This window comes from Sus scrofa, chromosome 1 (genome assembly GCF_000003025.6).
Source record: "Sus scrofa isolate TJ Tabasco breed Duroc chromosome 1, Sscrofa11.1, whole genome shotgun sequence".
NCBI lineage: Eukaryota > Metazoa > Chordata > Mammalia > Artiodactyla > Suidae > Sus > Sus scrofa.
The window spans coordinates 184,819,213-184,834,212 of NC_010443.5; the positions used below are offsets into that span (position 1 = coordinate 184,819,213).

General features: G+C 40.7%; 1 long non-coding RNA gene across 1 annotated transcript in view; it reads right to left on the minus strand.

The window, feature by feature from the left end:
• Positions 1-13,455, minus strand: part of LOC110262228 — a 42,720-nt gene extending 29,265 nt beyond the window's left edge. The window contains exons 1-2 of the long non-coding RNA XR_002347029.1: positions 13,265-13,455; positions 1,246-1,428 (exon numbers count right to left, since the gene is read on the minus strand). This is a non-coding gene — a long non-coding RNA (uncharacterized LOC110262228). The remainder of the gene's footprint in view (positions 1-1,245; positions 1,429-13,264) is intronic.

The window sequence follows — 15,000 nt, forward strand, 5'->3', positions numbered from 1 at the left end:
GACTAGGAACCATGAGGTTGCGGGTTCGATCCCTGTCCTTGCTCAGTGGGTTAACGATCTGGCGTCACCATGAGCTGTGGTGTAGGTTGCAGACTCGGCTCGGATCCTGCGTTGCTGTGGCTCTGGCGTAGGCCAGTGGCTACAGCTCCGATTCGACCCCTAGCCTGGGAACCTCCATATGCCGTGGGAGCGGCCCAAGAAATGGCAAAAAAAAAAGACACACACAAAAAAAAGAAACTCAGTTTCTAAAATTTCTAAGATATCACTTAGAATGCATGCACCTGAGGTTGGTGTGAGACTTAAATGTGACAGCATATTTGAAAGTGATCTTTAAATTAAGGAGTCAACAAATCTAAGTTATTTTTAAATATAAAAACACTACCAAGCTCTTGCTCCAAAACTAATACAATAATTCCCCCCTTTGGATAGTAATTACGAGCCTTTACATATTCTTCACATAATCTGAGCTTGTTCCATCTTGTTGGTATAGTTAATTGGTAGCATTTACTGTGTCAAATGTACATTTGTAATTTCCTTCTTGCTGTATAAGTTGTAGGAGTCACCCATCTCAACTACCCTTAGATTTTTTTTTAAATTTGTGAAGGAATAAATTTTATCATTTGGGTTCTTAAAAAAAAAAGAAACGTAATGTGGGAGAAAATAATAATTTCATGATTACTTATTCAATCCACAGATTGATCTTAGCTCTTAGCACTTAGCTCTTAACACTGTAAACCAGTAATAATGGGGAAATAAAATCACTAAAAAAGAAAAAAGAAATTATCATGCTAAGTGAAGTCAGTCAGACAGTGAGATACCAATGTCATATGCTATCACTTACATGTGGAATCTAAAAACGGACACAATGAACTTCTTTGCAGAACAGATACTGACTCACAGACTTTGAAAAACTTATGGTTTCCAAAGGAGATAGGTTGGGGGGTGGGGGGATGGGCTGGGGGTTTGGGATGGAAAAGTTGGGTTGTAATGATTGTTGTACAACTATAATTGTAATAAAATTCATTGAGTTAAAAAAAGAAGAAAAAAAGAAAAATTTTCATTTTTTGGCCTTTAGTTACCTATTGTTGAGTTTATTTTGTATATTATTATGCATTGTTGCATAACACACAGCTCCAAATTTTGTGCCACAAGACATTTTATGATACACACAGAGTCTGTGTGTCAGGAGTTCAGATGGGGGACCTAGGAGCAGCTTGTCTCTGCTCCATGATGTTGAGGCCTCACCTGGAAAGGGACTGCTGGTACCTCAGAAGCGGTGACTGGAATCATCCAGTGGCTTCTTCACTCACAGATCTGCTGGTTGTGCTGGGATGACGCAAGGCCAGACCCGGCTGGGATTCTTGCCTGGAGCCTGGAGGTTTGGCCTCTCTGTGTGGTCTGGGCTTCTCACAGCATGGCAGTTGGGTTCTGAGAAGAATTATTCAGAAGAAACTTCAGGAGAGGGAGCATTCCAAGAGAACCAGGCAGAAACTTTCTGACATTTTATGGATTAACTTCAGAATTCAGAGTGTCACTTCTGCTATACTCTATTGGTCAGAACAGCCACAAGCTTGCCCAGATCCAGGGGAGGGGAACCACAGACCCCACCATTCAGTGGAAGAAGAATCAGAGAATTTGAGGGCCACATTTAAAACACATACTTTGGAGGATTTTTCTGTATGGCTTCCACAATATTCTCATACATACATATGTATTTAAATACATTTTAAAAACAAAGATTAGACCATACCATGAATTCTGTATTAAGCATGATTTTATGTAACAAGAAAATGAAAGTTTTTCCACTGACCAAAGAATGGATTAAGAAGATGTAGTACATGTACACAATGGAATACTACTCAGCCATAAAAAAGAACAAAATAATACCATGTGCAGCAACATGGATGGAAGTAGATATTCTCATACTAAGCGAAGTAAACAAGAAAGAGAAAGACAAATATCCTGTGCTATCATATATCTGGAGTCTAATATACGGTACAAATGAACTTCTCTACAGAAGAGAAACAGACTCATGGACTTGGATAATAGACTTGTGGTTGCCAAGGGGCGGGGAGGGAGTGGGATGGACTAGGACTTTGGGGTTAATAGATGCAAACTATTACATTTGGAGTGGATAAGCAATGAGATCCTGCTGTATAGCACAGGGAACTATATATAATCACTTGTGATGGAACATGATGGAAGATAATATGAGAAAAAGAATGTGTATATATATGTATATATATGCATATATGTGTGTGTGTATATATATATACGTCACTTTGCTGTATAGCAGAAATTGACAGAACACTGTAAATCAACTATAACTAATCTTTTTTTAAAATAGAAAAAAAAAGGTTTTATTGAGATGATGTTCACTCCCAAGAATCTTTAAATTTTGAGAAGTTCTATACAATGATCTTAAAATGATCACCAAAGTATATTTTAGAGTTTCTTAAAGGTTAATTTAGTCAGAAAAATAAAATTTGGGAACAATGATAGCCATTGAGAGTTTAAAAAGTCTAAACAATGATAATGTTTCTAATTTCAAAGATATCATGTGAATTATGGAGTTCCCGTCATGGCACGGTTGTTAACGAATCCAACTAGGAACCATGAGGTTGCAGGTTTGATCCTTGGCCTTGCTCAGTGGGTTAAGGATCTGGCATTGTGGTGAGCTGTGGTGTAGGTCACAGACATGGCTCAGATCCCACGTTGCTGTGGCTCTGGCGCAGGCCGGCGGCTACAGCTCCAATTCGACCCCTAGCTTGGGAACCTCCATATGCTGCGAGAGCAGCCCAAGAACTGCCAAAGAGACAAAAAAAAAAAAAAAGGTATTGTCTTTTCATCTGAAGATAGGACACTAAACCTGGTCCTATTATTAAAAATGAGAATGAAATAAGGTGTTATTTCATGTGAAATATTTTTTACGATAATGTGAATTCCACATGGGAGAATCATGGTTTAACTTTGTGTGGTCATAGGTAGGGCATTCCAAACATGGCCATGCATCAAATCACATGGGTGACATTCCCACTGTGGCTCAGAGGCTTAAGAACCTGACACAGTGTCTGTGAGGATGCAGGTTCAATCCCTGACTCAGTGGGTTGAGGAGCCAGTGTTGCCACAAGCTGTGGTGTAGGTCACAGACATGGCTCAGAACTGGCATTGCTGTGGCTGTGGTGTAGTCTGGGAGAAGCAGCTCTGATTTGACCCCAAGCCTGGGAACTTCCATATGCTACAAGAGCAGCCCTAAAAAGAAAAAAAAATCACTTGGGGGCCTGTGCACCTGTAGACTGTCTTTGAGTTCCTCATCAGTATATTTAGAAGTGCTTTTCTCTGAAGACTTCAAAGATTCTACTTATGTAGGCCAGCAATTTAGGCACTGTCTTCTTGTTAATTAATAAACTGTTTTTTTAGAACGGTTTTTAGGTTCACAGTAGAAAGTACAAAGTTACCATATACTCCCTGTCCCCGCATACAGACAACCTCCCTAATATCAACATCCCACACCAGAGTCAAACATTTGTTATAATCGATAAACCTACATGCCGAGAGAGGATTAAGATGGAGGAACAGAAGGACTGGAGCTCGACTTCTCTCCTAAAAACAACAAAATTCACAACTAAAGGATGAGCAATCTCCACCCAAATGGACCAGAAACCTTAAAAAAGATACCCTACTCCAGAAGAAAAAGAGGAGGCCACATCAAGAGGTAGGAGGGGATATTTCATGATATAAACAACTCCATACCTCCCGGGTAGGAAGCTCCACAGACTGAAAACTAACTGGTTCACAGAGAGAGACTCACCTACAGGAGTGAGATTTCTGAGCCCCACATCAAACCCTCATGTGTGGGGTTCTGGCACTGGGAGAAAGAGCCCATGGAGCATCTGTCATTGAAGGCCAGTGGGGCTTGTGCGCAGGAGCTCCACAGGACTGGGGGAAACGGAGACCCCATTCTTAAAAGGCGCACACAGACTTTCACGTGCACTGGATCCCAGGGCAGAGTGAGGTCTCTACAGGAACCTGGGTCAAACCTGACTGCAGTTCTTGGAGGACATCCTGGGAAAACAGGGGTGAACGTGGCTTGTTGTGAGGGAAGGACACTGAAAGCAAAGCTCTCAGGAATATTCAGCAGCAGTGCCTTTCTCTGGAGGTGGCCATTTTGGGAAAATCTGGCCCCACCCTTCAGTCAGCACTGAGAAGCCCCAGGGCAAACAACAATCCAGGTGGGATCACAGTCCTGCCCCTCAGTGAACAGGCTACCTAAAGACCCCTCAGACACACAGATGCCTCTAATCCCATCCAGAGACTAAGCCCCACCCACCAGAGGGAGTAGAATCAGCTCCACTTACCAGTGGGCAGGCATCAGCCCCTCCCATCAGGAAGCCTACAGCAAGGCCCCATACTGACTTCAGCCCACAAGGAGGGCAGACACCAGAAGTAAGAGAGGCTACAACTCTATTATCTATAAAAAGGTCACCACACCAAAAACCTATAAAAATGAAAAGACAGAGGACTATAACTCAGATGAGGGAGAAAGGAAAAACTCCAGAAGATCAACTAAGTGATGAGGAGATTCTTAGCCTCCAGGAGATTCTTAGATCAACTAAGTGATGAGGAGATTCTTAGCCTCCATTGACTTTAGACTGTCGATGCTGAAGATGATGTAAGACGTTGGAAATAAACTGGAGGCAAAGATGGATACCTTACAGGAAACACTGAGCAAAGAGATACAAGATATAAAACTTAAACAAGAAGAGATGCAAAATACAAGAACTGAAATAAAAAATTCACTAGAAGCAACCAACAGCAGAATACAGGAGGCAGAAGAATGAATAAGCGAGGTGGAGGACAGATTAGTGGAAATTACAGATGCAGAACAGAAAAGAGAAAAAAGATTGAAAACAAATGAAGAGAGTCTCAGAGAACTCTGGGACAATGTTAAATGCTCCAACATCCATATTATAGGGGTGCCAGAAGGAGAAGAGAGAGAGAAGGAGACAGAAAAAATATTCCAAGAGATAATAGCTGAAAACTTCCCTAACATGGGAAAGGAATCACTCACTCAAATCCAGGAAGCACAACGAGTACCATATAAAATAAACCCAAGGAGGAATACACCAAGACACATATTAATCAAACTGACCAAAATTAAAGACAAAGAGAAAATCTTGAAAGCAGCTAGGGAAAAGAAACAAATAACATACAAGGGAACCCCAATAAGGTTATCAGCAGATTTTTCAGCAGAAACTCTGCAGGCCAGAAGGGAGTGGCATGATATACTCAACGTGATGAAAGGAAAAAACCTCCAACCAAGATTACTTTACCCAGCAAGGCTCTCATTCAGATTTGAAGGAGAAATCAAAACCTTCACAGATAAGCAAAAACTGAGAGAATTCAGCAACACTAAACCAGCCTTACAACAAATACTAAAGGAACTTCTCTAGGCAGAAAAGAAAAGGCTGCAATCAGAAACGAAAATACCACAAATGACAAGGCTCACCAGTAAAGGTATATATACGGTAAAGATACGAAATCATCCATGCACAATTATACCACCAAAATCAGAAATCATGAGAAGAGGTGGGTACAAATGCAGGACACTGGAGATGAACTTGCAATTAAGAGAACAACAGCTTAAAACAATTTCATATACATACAGACTCATATCAAAACTTCAGAATAACTTCAAACCAAAAATCTACAATTGATACACAAACAAGGAATCTCTGGAGAAGAAATATATCTCACAGTGAATAAGTGTATAATCCACCATGAAGGGGGTCATTTGACATCATTCTTGGAATGCTGAAGTCTTTTTAGATCTGATTCTGATTTCCTCTCCATCAAAGAATTTATGATAATTATAATTAAATAATGCAACTGTACAATTAAATAATACAGTTTTACAATTGTATTATTAATAACCATTTCTCTCCATGGTAAAATGTAAAGTCTATAATGTCTTCTTTATCACATCACCTAGAATGGTGTAATGCCTATATTGAAGAATCAATAAGACGTAACAAATTGTGAAGACATATTTATACAGTTGCACTGTTTTTTAACCAATTTATGCATTTTATATTTTACTTATTTTCAAAGGGTGTATTATTTTTGTTATTCTTACCAGTTAAGTTATTCTTTTTATTATGCTATTTAAAATATTTAATGGTATATAAGGCTTTCTTCTTTATAAATTTTAGTTGCATAATACACATAATTTTAATATAATGCTAATATTTAAAGAAAAATTGAAATGTAATAGGTAATACTAAATAGAAAAGATGAAAGCCATACAAAATGAGATAAAGTATAGAATAAATTTCCTATTTGTCTCATATATTTCCCATTCCACTTCTCCAGAGGGAGTCACTTAATCTCTTTCTTAAGATCCATGATATAATAATCTGTGTGAATGTAATTGTGTTTAAATATGTGCATTTTATTCTGTAAAAAAAAAATTAAATTAAAAAAAAAAAAACCCACATGCATACATCGTTGTCACCCAGTGTCCATAGTTTACCTTAGGGTTCATTCCTGCTGTAGTGCATTTTATGGACTTTAACAGATGTATATTGACGTAGATCTAACATCATAGTAGAATGGTTTCAACTTCCTTAAAAGTTCTCTATGCTCTGCTTATTCATACCTCCCTCTCCTCTAACCCCTGGCACCCACTAATCTTTTTATTCTTCACAATTCTGCCTTGTCTGGAATGCCATATAGTTGGACTCTACCATATTTAGCCTTCCCATATTGGCTTCTTTCAGTTAATAAGATGCATTTGTTTCCTCCATGATTTTTAATGGCTGGTAGCTCACTTCTTTTTTATTGAATATTCCATTATCTGTATGTACCAGTTAATCCATCCATGCTGCCAAGTTTTGGCAATTAGGAGTAAAGTTGCTATAAACATCCATTTGTGGGTTTTGTATGGACATGTTTTCAATTCATTTGGGTAAAAAACAAGGAATACTATTGTTGGATGGTATGTAATAGTAGTTTAGCTTTGTAAGAAATGGTCAAACTGTCTCCCAAAGTGGGCGCACTATTTTTGCATTCCCACTAGTAATGAGTGAGAATTCCTCTTGCTATACATCCTTTCTAGCACTTGGTGTTGTGAGTGTTCTGGATTTTGGCTATTTTAATAGGTGTGTAACTGTGAGATAATAGCAAATATATAAATATCCACCCCTGGTTCCTGGCAAAGGCTCTTAAAACCTCTGTAATTTCCTTGGAGTTCCCATCGTGGCTCAGTGGTTAATGAATCCGACTAGGAAGCACGAGGTTGCAGGTTCGATCCCTGGCCTTGCTCAGTGGGTTAATGATCCAGCGTTGCCGTGAGCTGTGGTGTAGGTTGCAGATGCGGCTCGGATCCCGAGTTGCTGTGGCTCTGGTGTAGGCCACAGCCAATTCGACCCCTAGCCTGGGAACCTCCATATGCCGCAGGAGTGGCCCTAGAAAAGCAAAAGACCAAAACAAACAAACAAACAAACAAACAAACAAAAACCTCTGTAATTTCCTAAGAGACAGGAGTACTAGGAAGAGTCATTTGTTCTAATATTTGGTCTTTGACTTCAGTTCCTGACACAGAGTTCCTAAATCCCTTGGAATTTCCTGGGGGAGAGCAGTGTCTTTCGTTCTAACAAGGTGACACTTAGTAAGTTCCTGGATGGGGGCTGGTCATCAGAAAGACCAAACCATGCTGAGACACTTGGAATTTTCAGCCCCACCTCCCATTCTCCAGAGAGAGGAAAGAGAGGGTCAAAGATGAGTTAGTGATGGATTATGACTAGGTGACATTGGCCTGTAATTTTTTTGGTGGTATCTTTCTCTGGTTTTGGTATCAGGGTGATGGTGGTCTAATAGAATGAGTTTGGGAGTGTCCCTTCCTCTGCAATTTTTTTGGAATAGTTTCAGAAGGATAGGTGTTAGCTCTTCTCTAAATGTTTGATAGAATTCACCTGGGAAGCGATCTGGTCCTGGACTTTTGTTGGAAGTTTTTTAATCATAGTTTCAATTTCAGTACTTGTGATTGGTCCATTCCTCTTTTCTATTTCATCTTGGTTTAGTCTTGGAAGATTGTACTTTTTCTAAGAATTTGTCCATTTCTTCTAGGTTTTCCATTTTATTGGCATGTAGTTGCATATAGTAGTCTCTTATGATTCTTTGTATTTATGTGATGTCTGTTGTTACTTCTCCTTTTTCATTTCTAATTTTATTGATTTAAGTCCTCTTTTCTTGATAAGTCTGGCTAAGGGTTTATCAATTTTGTTGATCTTTTCAAAGAACCAGCTTTTACTTTCATTGACCTTCTCTATGGTTTTCATTGTTTCTATTTCATTGATTTCTGATCTTTATGATTTCTTTCCTTCTACTAACTTTAGGTCTTGTCTGTTCTTCTCTCTCTAGCTTGCTTTAGATGTAAAGTTAGCTTGTTTATTTGAACTTTTTCTTGTTTCTCGAGTTAGGTTTGTATTGCTATAAAACTTTCCTCTTAGAACTGCTTTTGCTGCATCCCATAGGATTTGGAGTGTTGTATCTTTGTTGTCATTTGCTCCTAGGTATTTTTTAATTTCCTCTTTGATTTCTTCAATGATCTGTTGGTTGTTTAGTAGCATGTTGTTTAATCTCCACGTGTTTGTGATTTTGCTGTTTTTTTCTTGTTGTTGATGTCCAGTCATAGAGCGTTGTGGTCGGAAAAGATGCTTGATATGACTTCAGTTTTCTTAAAGTTACCAAGGCTTGATTTGTAGCCCAGGATGTGATCAATCTTAGAGAACGTTCCGTATGCACTTGAGAAAAATGTGTAATCTGTTGCTTTTGGATGAAATGCCCTATAAATATCTATTAAGTCCGTCTGGTCTAATGCTTCATTCAGGGCCTTTGTTTCCTTATTGATTTTCTGTCTGGATGATCTGTCCATTGCTGTAAGTGGGGTGTTAAAGTCCTCCACTATTATTGTGTTGTTGATTTCTCTTTTTAAGGTTGTTAGCAGTTGCCTTACATATTGTGGTGATCCTATGTTGGGTGCATAGATATTTTAAATTGTTATATCTTCTTCTTGGATTTATCCTTTGATCATTATGTAGTGTCCTTCCTTGTCTCTTAAAATATTCTTCATTTTAAGGCTATGACTAGGTGATAAAATGTTCATAAAAACACCCAAAGTATGGGATTCAGTTTACAAATTGGTCAGAATGTGGAGATGCTGTGAGAGTGGTACTCGGAAAGAACATGGACGCTCTGACCTTCTTTTCACATACCTTGCCCATTTGGGTGTTCACTTGTATCCTGCATCATAGCCTTTTATAAAAAACTGGTAAATAGTGAAAACTGTTTTCCTAAATTCCATAAGCCACTCTAGCAAATTAATCAAACCCAAAGAAGGATTAGTGGTAATCTCCAGTCTACAGTCTGTTGGTCAGAAGCACAGGTGATGGCCTGGACTTGGCATGTGAAGTGGGGGCAGTCTTATAGGAGTAAGCCTTTAACCTGTGGGATCTGATGCTGTCTCCAGGGAGATAATGTCAGAATTGCATTAAATTGTAGAACATTCAGCTGGTGTCATAGAGAATTGTTTGGTGGGGGACAACCCTCTCATATCTGGTGAGGTCAGAAGTGAGTATAGTAGTCAAGTGAGATTAAAAGAGAAGAACTGAATATTTCCTACACAGTAGAGTTATCTCATTGTTTTAATTTAATTTCTCTGATGACATGAATTTTTTTTTCAGATGCTTATTTGCCATCTCTATATCTGCTTTGGTGAGGTGACTGTTTAGGTCTTTGGGCCATTTTTTAGTCAGGCTCTTTACTTTATGTTTTATAGTTCATCATATATTTTGGATAACAGTCCCTTACCAAATGTACATTTTGAAAATATTTTCACCCAGTTTGTGGCTTGTCTTTTCATGCTTTTGACTCTTCTATTTTCAACCTGTTTCTTTTGCACTTAACAGTGCTTATTCTACCTGCTTATTTTTCATCAGACTCCATTATGAGAAGACTGGTTTCTTGGCACACATACTCTGGGCATAGGTTGGCTCTCTCAGATTCAAATAATGCTTTTTTTTTTTGAGGGGAGAGGCCACATACAAAGCAAGTGGAAGTTCCTCAGCCAAAGATCAAACAAAACCACAGCAGCAACCTGAGCTGCTGCAGTGACAATGCTGGATCCTTAACCCACTGCACCTGCAGCATATGGAAGTTCCCGGGCTAGGGGTCAAATTGGATCTGCAGTTGCCAGCTAATGCCACAGTCACAAAAACATGGGACCTATACTGTAGCTCACAACAATGTTGGATCCTTAACCCACTGAGCAGGGCAAGAGATCAAGCCTGAGTCCTCATGGATACTAGTCAGGTTCATTACCACTGAGCCACAATGGGAACACCCTCAAACAACTTTTTAATAATACTTGCAGATATTCTTTTCTTAGAGCTTTGAAAGACAAGAGGAAGACTAATTGAGGTGATTGAATCCATACTATGGAATGAACCATGTACGACATCGCTTATATATAACTATACACTATGTATAGAGTTATGATAATTTACAGGTGTAATTAAAAGACTTTAATTTTTCTGTTTTCTGCATGGTCCTTATATTCAGCTCAAGTATTGTCTTTGATCATTTATTTCCTACCTCTTACAATAGACTAAAAAGGCTCAGACTACAGAGATTTTGTTTTTTTCACCACTGTGAGCCTAAAACAGCATCTGGCACACAGTAGCCTCTGTGTTCACATTTGATGAATAAATTTATGAGCAAATGGCTCCAGGGTCCTATATCCTTCAGATATTGGTGAGACCTTAAGGCAGGTGTAGCTACAGGAAATGTGTGTGTCTTGGTCCTAGGCTAATCTCTTTTCTTTTCTTCTTCTTCTTTTTTTTTTTTTTTTTTTTTTTTTTTTTAGGGCCACATCCATTGCATGTGGAATTTCCCAGGCCAGGGGTGGAATTGAAGTTGTAGTTGTAGCTGCCAGCCTACGCCAGAGCCACAGCAATGCAGGATCTGTGCCACAGCTGCGACCCACACCACAGCTCATGGCAATGTCAGATCCTTGACCCACTGAGCGAGGCCAGGGATTGAACCCAAGTCCTCATGGATGCTAGTCAGGTTTGTTAACCACTGAGCCATGATGGGAACTCCTTGTCTTTTCTTCTTCAGCTCTGCTTGTACCTGTCTTCAGATCTTCAGATATATCTTATATCAAGTGATGACCACATCACTTTATACTGTCAGAGCAGATGCCTTCCTTGCAAGGAATCCTTTGTTCCCCTGTCTGAAATTGCTCAGAGTGCAGATTTAAAGTACAGAGTATCTAACAAATGTATTTTTATGGCTTTAGTTATAATATATGTGACTCTAATTCTGCAGAATACTTGTTACAGCTGCCAGGAAATGCCCCTGAATGCTGGCCATCAATTGCCTTCTGCAAGAACTGTGACAGCTGAAAGAGTCTCAGGAGGAAGAGAACAACTTTCAGTCTCTGCCTGGAAAATCTCCCATGCCTCTTCTCAGAAAACCTCCTGCCCATCATCTCCTTGGTTAGGCTATCATACCTGGCTGAGTGAAAAATAAAACCCGTAACTTTGCTAGGGTTTCTATTTATCTATGCTTGTGTGGTGAATATAGGGTATTAGGCACAGTAGAAGATACTCATTAAATACTAATTGATTGATTAAGCCTCATTATTATTATTTGCAGTTAATAATTAGGAAATGTGTATCTGAAAAGTTACATTACACCAAAGAAGATATACAAATGGCCAATAAGCACATGAAAAGATGCTCAACATCATTAATTATTAGGGAAATGCAAATCAAAATTACAAAGAGATATGACTTTACAACCATTGAGATGTCTGTTATAAAAGTGTTTTTTGGAGTTCTTGTCTGGTTTAGCAGGTTAAGAACCCGACTAGTATCCATGAGGATGTGGGTTTGATCCCTGGCCTGGCTCAATGGGTTAAGGATCCATCATTGCCATGAGCAGATGCAGCTCAGATCTGTCATTGCTGTGGCTGTGGCACAGGCCAGCAACTGCAGCTCCATTTCAACCCTTATCCTGGGAACTTCCCATATGCCATAGGTGAGGCCATCAAAAAAAGTGTTTTCTATTTGCTTGGGGCTTTTTGGCTGCACCCACAGCATATAAAAATTCCTGGGCCAGGGACCAAACCTGAGCCACGACAGTGATCCAAAATATTGCAGTGGCAATGCTGGATCCTTAACCCACTGCGCCACAAGGGGACTTCTTTAAAAAGAAGAAAATAAGGATGACGAGGATGTGGAGAAATTGGAAGTTATGCATTCCTGGTGGGAATGTAAAACTGAATTGAACATCCACTGTAGAAAGTGGTACAGTGGGTCCTCAAGAGGTCAAATGTAGAACTTGATCTATGAATTTCACTTTTGGATATATACCCCGAAAACCTGAAAGCAGGGACAAGATCAGATATTTGGTCACCCATGTTCATGGCAGCATTCACAACAGCCAAAAGGTGGAATCAACCCAAATGTCCATCAGCAGGTGAATGGATAAACAAAATGTGGCATAAACATACAATGGAGTATTACCCAGCCTTAAGAAGGAGTAAAATTCTGAGGCGTTCTATATCATGTATGACATCATTCAAAGTGAAATAAAGTAGTCACAAAAGGTCATATACTGCATGGTTCCACTTACAGGAAGTACCTAGAAGAGTTAAATTCATAGAGGTGGAAAGTAGGATGGTGGTTTCACTTAATGGGCAGAGTTTCAGTTTGGGAAGATGAGAAGTTCTGGTGTTGAACAGTGATGATGGCTGCACAACAGCGGGAATGGACCTAACAGCACTGAGCTGTAAACTTAATGGTTAAGATGCTCAATTTAATTTAATTCAATTTATAGTTTACCATAAAAAAGACTCTCCTCAAACCACTCTGTCACTGGCAAAACCCACCAGGGTTCCTGGGAAAAGTAAGATGGAATCTAGGTATAAAGATACAGTCTAAGAGGTCCTGTCTTGTTAACGAATGCCACTAGGATCTGCGAGGATGCGGTTTGATTCCCAGCCTCGCTCAGTGTATCAAGGACCTGACCTTGCCATGAGCTGTGGTGTAGGTAGCAGACATGGCTCGGATCTGGCCTTGCTTCGGCTCTGGCGTAGGCCGGCAGCTGTAGCTCCTATCTGATCCCTAGCCTGGGAACCTCCATATGCCAAGAGTGCGGCCTAAAAAGCAAAAAAAAAAAAAAAAAAAAAAAGTCTAACCTGTCCTTTTCCGCTTCATGTAGTTTCCCCTGCTCAGAAAGTGCCCGTCCAAAGGCCTCGGATCCAGTCCTTCAGACCAGAGTTCCTCATACCAAACGGGAGTGCCAATACCTCGGCTCCGGGCGTGTGCAAAAGTGCTGCCGGCCAACCCTCAACTCAAGATGGCGGCACCGGGCTGTTCGTAGAGAGCTGCGCTGGGCACTGAGCCTAGAGCCTGAGCAGCAAATGCGCCTGCCCAAAGGAAACTCCGCCCCATCCCCGCCCAGCCAATCGCTACAAAGCAGCGCCCAGCACAACCTTTTTTTTCAGGGAGGTCAGGTGCATCTCTTTATATGCAAATCTAAGAGTAAAGCTTCACCTCGCTGCTTTTTTTTTAAAGGGCCGCACCCGGGGCATAAGGAAGTTCCCAGGCTACGGGTCTGTTCCGCAGTCTCTCAAGAGCAGGCAGGTTCACTCTGGGGTTTTCCTGATTCGTGCAACTGAAAGAAGATTGGGGGTGCCCCAGGTAGGTCAGACACCCCTTTATGAGCTTCACAGGTGGCAGCCACGTCTCGGAAAGTCCCTACCGCCTTATATACCGGTACAAAAAAAGTCCACCAATTTGGAGTTCCCGTCGCGGCTCAGTGGTTAACGAATACGACCAGGAACCATGAGGTTGAGGGTTCGATCCCTGGCCTCGTTCAGTGGGTCAAGGATCCAGCGTTGCCATGAGCTGTGTTGTAGGTTGCAGACTCGGCTTGGATCCTGCGTTGCTCTGACTCTGGCGTAGGCCAGTGGCTACAACTCTGATTAGACCTCTAGCCTGGGAACCACAGGTACTGCCCTAGAAAAGACAAAAACAAAAAACAAAAAAACCCCCCAGCAGTTTGACAAAATGTTACTTAAGAGGTGGTCGTCATCCCACCCTACTGTGCCTGCATCTAGGTAGATACTGTTACCTAAGAGTTCCAAAATCATCCTTCACCAGCTCATTATGGCTGTCAGCGGAAGTCAAGCGAAAAGAGCCAAGCGAAGCCATTTTCCCCACAGGTTCTAATTCAAGTAGCAGCTGCCCGCCTATGCCACAGTCTCAGCAACCAGGATTGAAGCCGCGCCTGCGACGTACACCACAGCTCACGGCAATGAGGAATCCTTAACCCACTGAGCGAGGCCAGATCGAACCCCCACCCTTGTGGATACTAGTTGGATTCCGTTCTGCTGCGGCACAATGGGAACTCCAGCTTCCCCTCGCTTCTGAACCTAGCTGGGTTTTGTTCTATTGGTTCAAGTGACACCGGCCAGAAGGACCTTTACTGGACTAACTGGATAAGGTCAGTAACAACATCACATACAGCTGCATCTATTTTTATATGAAAAAAAGAAAAAGAAATGAAAAAAGAAGTAACACTAGCAGTAAGTACTTACAATATGTTTACTGTTTGTCCAACACTTTTTTAAATACTTTATATGAATTCAGTTAATCCTGCCAATACCCAATAATGAACTGGGCTCCATTATCATCTCTAATTTACAGCTAAGGAAATGGAGGCAGAGAAAGGTCAAATAACTTGCAAAAGGCCATACACCCAGTTAAGTGGTGGAGCCAAATCAAACCCAGGCACCCTAAAGAGATGCTCCCCTTCCTTGCTGCAGCACACTGCTCTCTAATCCTGTAAGATCCTAATACGAGTGCCAGTTAACACATAAGGCTTTAAGGAGAGAATACATCCCTGCTCCATAATGAGAATCAAACAGCT